Genomic DNA, 7,193 nt, shown 5'->3' with positions numbered 1-7,193 from the left:
AAGAAAGGTGCTAGGAGGACGTCTGATGTCTTAGAAATCATAAACACTGATTTTTTAGGTCCTTATGATGCATGTTTCAATGGTCAGAAGTATTTCATTACCTTTATTGATGACCATACACGATATATGTATCTCTATCTGCTTTATGATAGAAGTAAAGCACTAGATGTCTATAAAGCAGAAGTAGAGAAACAATTAAGTAACGAAATCAAAATCGTGAGGTCAGATAGAGGTGGTGAATATTATGGAAGGTACACTAAAAGAGGACAATTGCCTGGTCCTTTTGCAAGGTTTCTTTAGGAACAAGGTATTGTGGCACAATACACAATGTCTGGCTCACCGTCTCAAAATGGTGTGTCTGAAAGAAAAAACCAAACATTAATGGACATGGTGAGGAATATGATTAGTAACTCCGATCTCCCATTGTCTTTGTGGAGTGAAGCTCTCAAAATTGCAGTCTATGTACTTAATTGGGTTCCAACCAAGGCGGTTCATAAAATGCCATTCGAGTTATGGAAAGGTTGGACACCTAGTTTAAGGCATGTACATGTTTAGGGTTGTCCAGTTGAAGTTCGGCTTTACAATCCGCATGAGACAAAGTTAGAGTTTTGAAAAGTCAGCGGACATTTCATTAGCTCTGCAGAAAAGTCTAAGGGATACAAATTTTATTGTCCATCTCGTTCGATAAGAATTGTCGAATATAAGAATGCAAGGTTTTTTGAGAATGATGAGATTACTGGGAGTAGCAAACCTTGTAACTTAGTTTTTGAGGAGCATATAAGTACTCCACCTGCTTCTACAACTTCGAATAGATTGGTTGTTGTAAATAAAAGTCATCAGGATTCGATTATTCAAGTACAACCAATAGTTGACGAACCATCTCATCATGAGGATACTCCTCTAGATCTGGTAACTCATCATTCTCAACCTGAAAATGTTGAAGTACCATTAAGAAGATCTTCAAGAGTTAGGAAACCTGCAATCTCTTCAGATTATGAAGTGTACTTTCAAGAATTTGACATGGACATTTGTGCTAAAGATGATCCTATTACGTTTCATAGGTCATGAGTAGACAAAAATCCACATTATGGAATGATGCCATGTAGGAAGAGTTGGATTCAATGGCTAAAAACCAAGTCTGGGATCTTATTGAATTGCCTAAAGTGGGGGGGGGGGGGAAGGGAAGACCATTGGCTATAAATGGGTTTTCAAAAACCAAAAGAAACTCTTTAGGCAATATTGAAAAATATAAGACAAGACTTGCAGCCAAAGGATTTACTCAACAAGAAGGAATTGATTATCACGAAACTTGCTCCCCTGTTTCAAAGAAGGATTCATTTCAGATAATCATGGCATTAGTAGCTCATTATGATAAGGAGTTACTTTAAATGGATGTGAAAATGGTTTTTCTCAGTGGAGACCTAGAAGAAGAAGTTTACATGAAACAATCTAAATGTTTCATTTCTGAGGGGAATAATCACTTCATTTGTAGACTGAAGAAATCTATATATGGACTAAAACAAGCCTCCTGCCAGTGGTATTTAAAATTTCATGATGTTATTTCTTCATTTGGGTTTACGGAGAATATCATGGATCAATGTATATACCATAAGGTCAGTGGGAGTAAAATAATTTTCTTAGTCCTATATGTAGATGATATTCTACTTGCTTCCAGTGATTTAGGATTACTTCATGAGATCAAACGATTTTTCTCGTTGAAATTTGATATGAAGGATATGGGCGAAGCTGCTTATGTCATAGGCATAAAGATTGATAGAGACAGATCCCAAGGAACATTAGGATTGTCTCAAGAAGCCTATATCAACAAAATTCTAGAGAGATATCGTATGAATAATGGTTATCTGGTATTGCACCTATTGTGAAAGGTGACAAATTAAGTTCAGAACAAGGTCCACGAAATAATTTAGAGATGGTACAAATGAAAATTATTCCATATGCTTCTGCAGTTGGGAGTTTAATGTATGCTCAGGTTTGCACAAGACCTGACATAGCATATGCAATGAGAATGTTGGGCATATATTAAAGTAATCCCAGTTTGGACTATTGGAAAGTTGCAAAGAAAGTCATGCGATACCTTCAGGGGACTAAAGACTACAAGCTTACGTACAGACGATTTGTTCATCTAGAAGTGAATGGATATTTGTACTCTGAATTTGTTGGGTGCCTTGATTCGAGAAAGTCGACATCGGGATACGTCTTCTTATTAGCTGGAGGGGTCATTTCTTGTAGAAGTGCAAAACAATCTTTGATTGCTACTTCTACCAGTTTGTAGCATGTTTTGAAGCGTCGTCACTGGCTATATTGTTGAAGTGTTATATTTCAAGGGTTAAATTGTTGACACCATTTCTAAGCCATTAATAATTTATTGCGACAATTCCGCAACAATGTTTTTGGCCAAGAACAACAAGAGCGGAAGTTGTAGTAAACATATTGACATAAAATATTTAGCTATTCGAGAACATGTCAAAACAAACAAGGTGATTGTGGAACACATCAGTACCGGATTAATGATCGTTGATTCGTTCACAAAAGGTTTACCACCTGCTATTTATAAGGGACATGTTGAATATATGAGACTCAGTTCTATTAAGTAATCTGTAATTGAGATTCCTTTTCTGTTTGTATCACAATTTTGTCAATGAAAAACTATATTAAGTTCATTTGTGTCTTCTCTTATTTGGTTGTATACTTAAAGTTTAGCGAATGACAATATAAGACGATCCTGAATAAACATTATGCAAGTTCAATCATAAAGAAATGTGCTACATAAGGTTCTTCTTCAAAGGAGACAATTGCATTGTAATATGTGGAAGGTAATACTCGCTCTAAAGGACTTACCGCGACGATTCATGTAATTTAATCTTCTTTGTTTGAGTATAAGAATATTATATTTGTGGAAAACATTCATGAATATGTATCAATGATACATATTAAGTAGGTATATGGGTCAAGTGGGGGAATGTAAGACGGTTCACGTACTGTCACTTACTGTTCACGATCCGTCACTTAAGTGAGCCATCGGTCGGATGGTTTTCCATTGTTGGTGGTCGCCGGTTACAACCTTACAATTTTCCGTTGGTTTGGTGGTCTCATTTGATGGAGATGATCCTATAAAAGGGGGCTGGTCTAGAAAAGGTATTACTGAACATTGCCATCGACGAGTCTCTGTGATAGACGAGATATTCTATTCGCCGGAGACGATAACCGAGAAGCTCTCTTCGTCGGAAGTTGACGCATGTCAAGAGGTACGATTTTGGTTTATGAATTTCATATATGCTTTCGAAATTAATTGAAAGTAATCCTACAAATAATATACCAAAGATAAACTTCCAGAAATAACAAAGATAAGATTTCCATAAATAAGATAGATGATCGAATTGCATGCTATTGAATCCAAAAAATAATGTCTCAGAGTTGCAGAAATACGCAGTAGCCGCGAAGAAAACTTTCTTTCATCTCCCAATGACCTCTTTCCGGCAGATTAAATGCCGATCACTGGATTTACTGGAAAATCAGTAGTAAGATCAAGATAAGTTTCCGGAAACAAATCAACGAATCAGCAGCTTATGCTTCGGCACCAATCCATCTCAGTCGCGGCTTTGCTGTGAGTTAATTATGGTTGACTTGCAGTTGGATGACAGCAGATAAGGCCAGGGCGACGTTCGTCTAGCAATCTTCCAGCATATGACTTGACTTGCTGGATGAGGAAATTATACCATAGATGAAAGATACGAGATACAGCAAGATGACAGCAAGAAGCTGAGCGGAATCAAAGCAGAATCACCGAGTAGAAGAAATCAGTTGTAATCGGCAATTTTCCAAACAACACCGGTATGTAACGCCGTCAATTCAGCAGCGTAAATTATGAAGCAACATGACGATCGGGTAATGAAGCAATATGGAAGACCTCCAGCAAAGAGAGCAATACGAGATTAATGGGAGTATCTGTATCTTGGTATGGAAAGTCCAGAGAAGGAGACTCTCGGATCGGAAAAAAACAGCAATGTCCCAGTCCTCAACTTGACGAAGATACCATGGAGGTAGCAATGGGAATGCGTCCTCTATGAAGGAGCAGAAACTCCTCTTCAGACATCGAGCAATGAATGAGCAATGGTGGTGATACTATGTTTAGCGAAGAAACTGAAGGCAGCAAACTTGAAGCCTGTTGGAGCTGGGAGCGGTGTGGAGGAGTCCGATACTCCGCTGACCGTCGAAAGTCATACGAAGGCAGGGACAAGACGTAGTGACGATGAAACCAACCTCAGAGAATCCTCGGAGAAGCAGAAAATCTCGCGTTCAGTAGGTCTCGCAGCAGCGGTGAAGTAAACTTTCTGGGTTAGAGCACTTGCTGGTTTGTCGTCTCCGTCACCGGAAAAATATTGTTAGACAGCAGCTAGTTGCAATTGTAGCCTCTGCTGCAAAATATTGGACCCGAAGAACTGCTTCAAGCTCCGTGAAACGAATCCTGATAGCCACAGTAGGAATCCACTTCCTCCAGCACGCTGTAGTCCATGTTCTTGATGAAATCACGATGGCCTAGGGCATCAATGACAGTGCCGTAATACTTGGTTGTTTCAAACTTCCAGAGGGCAATGTCAATGGTGATTCCTAGCTCAGCCTAGCTTGTCAAGGACCCAGGCATACTTGAATGACCTCTTGTTCATCTCAGCAGCTTCCTTCTCAAACCTCTCCATCAGACGCTTAAGTATACCATCAAGCTTGTAGATGAGATGGCCAGTGGTTGTTGACTTACCAGAGTCGACATGACCAATGACCACAATGTTGATGTGAACCTTCTCCTTATCCATCACTAGATTACGGAAGCGCGGTCCTTAGCCAAGCAGCAGCTGCAACGCTAACGGGACTGGCAATCGGCAGAGAACGGGTTGGGAACTGCTTCCTATGGTCCAGCAGCGTGAGAGTGAGCTTTAATCCAAAGTTAACTTCGCATGATATATGGATTGTCCAAAACGGCAATGCAGAGGAAGACTTTTGCTGCAACTCTTCTGTGTTTTGCCTTCTCAAATGTAAGGATGTAGCAGTTATTCAGCGTGGGTAGAGACGACTAGATATTTAGCAGTTATTTATTGAGTCATCTATCGTAAACGTATGTCTCAAAAGGGTACGTATAGCCGATCCAAAGAAAATAGGTGGTTTTTCTCCTGGCTGATCCAAAAAAGCAGTACTTCATCAGAGCGATACTATAGATGAACATATAGGCTGCCACGTCATTATTATTGACACGTCATCTGTCACATATAAAATTTTGAATAAATTTTAAAAAAATTAAAAATATTCGTCAAGAGTCTGGAGTAGTTTAATGGCATCCAGTCAATTCACACGAGTAAATCCCTTCTGGGAACCTTACGAACTCGCTTCCTATGGCGCCTACGCTATTTACATGGAGCTCATGATGTAAAATGTTCCTGAATTTGCAGGGCGGCGGCGGGAGGAGTAACGCAGACACAACGGAGAGGGCAGTGGGCGTCGTGGATTATAGAGTATCGGCGGGTAAAGAGGAAGCAAAACAGACTGCCGTGGAGGTAGCACATGAGTCTTAGCCGTCAGAAACTGGTGTTGCTGCCGATGGGATAATGGCTAAGGCGACTATGATGGCTGTGCATGTTGCTGAGTCCGGCAAAAACGCCGTACCGGCGCAACTCAGTCGGTAAAGGATGCCATTTTGGGGCATTCTTCTCAGGGCGGTGACAAGTAAATTAATTGATCAACTGAATTCGCTTATGCTTATGTACTTAAAGCTACTGAGCTTCTTTCTCTCAAAATAAAATTTCAAATAAATTGTATCGATTTAAAAATAAATTGTATTTTTAAACTCTAAAATAACTTTTTGTATACTTTTTTAATTTATAAATATTTTAAATCGGTAACATGTGGGTAAGACTTAAGAGTAAGATTTTTTTCTTTATAAATATTTTAAATCTAATTATTTTACTTATTTTATTTTATTTTTTAAAATATAAAGTAATAAAAAGTGTAACGATAATTTTTTAAATTAATAATTATTTTATTGATATTAAATGGTGTTAAATAAGTAAGATTTATTTTTTAATTTTTTATTAAAATTTTTAATAATTTTTTTATTTTAGATATAAGGTAATAAAAAGTGTATTTGATTTTTTAATTTTTTTAATTTATTCAAAATTTTATCATATAATGATGTGGCAGATGACATGTCAATTATAATAACGTGACAACCTTTGTGTTCATCTACAGTATCGTTCTGATGATGGGGCGACGCGTAAGCAGTCAAAGCTTATGTGTCGCCTGTGACTATTCGCATATACAGTGGACCGGTCAAAGTTTGATAGTTTTGCAAATAAGTTGAGATCTTGGTTGTTTTCATAAATTAGTTATTTCAAACTGGTATTTTGGTAAAATTCCCTATTCCCAAAGGTTCTCCAGCGAAAAATTCCTAAGCAAGGAGGAGCAGGCTACTGATAATGTGTATATCAAGAAAACTGAGTAGGAAAAGCTGGAGAAGCTTGCCCACAAGGGCTATAAACAGGAAGAACTAGCTGCAGCTACAAGTACTACCACCACAAGGTGCTCTGTGTTGAAGATGCAAGACTTTGAATCTCCCTAGGCGCTCTCATTTTTAGGGCTATCTCATTTTTAGGGATGACTCAACATATTTATTGTTTCTGGGTGCAATAAACTGTAGTCATGGGAAGAGCCAGGCACTTAAGATCAACTTACCAAGAACATGAGATGCTGTTGTCAGTAGGCAACTCTTGCACCGACCATCAATTTGCTTTACCTCAACTTAGCAAAAAATGAGGATTGACCCTCCTATACCGTGGCACCACAAATCAGGGCAGTGAATAAAAAAAAAAAAAAGCAAAGCAGTCTTAACCACTCTTTAGAGACGAGTCTAGTAGTTAGAAGCAAACATAACAAGTATAAGTTCAAGTATAAATGCCAACAACAACAATAGGTCACAACTATTTCATAGAGAAGTAAAGAGAGAAAAACTTATCGTTTCTAGATCAGTATAGGTGATCTTCTTCAAATTGAATGCCTATGAAATCTTCAACATAAACCAGCATCTTCATGTCTCAAAATTCGAGTAGCAATGAAGAAAACTGGAATTTTGAAATCACTGCTCTGATACCCATGTTGATTTTAAGATTTCATAATATTGAGATCAACAA

This window comes from Aristolochia californica, unplaced genomic scaffold, assembly GCF_029961685.1.
Source record: "Aristolochia californica isolate CCGP_79_NKW_82.1479 unplaced genomic scaffold, dmAriCali1.0.hap1 SCAF_8, whole genome shotgun sequence".
Classification (NCBI taxonomy): domain Eukaryota; kingdom Viridiplantae; phylum Streptophyta; class Magnoliopsida; order Piperales; family Aristolochiaceae; genus Aristolochia; species Aristolochia californica.
Note: the sequence above shows the minus strand (reverse complement) of the source record.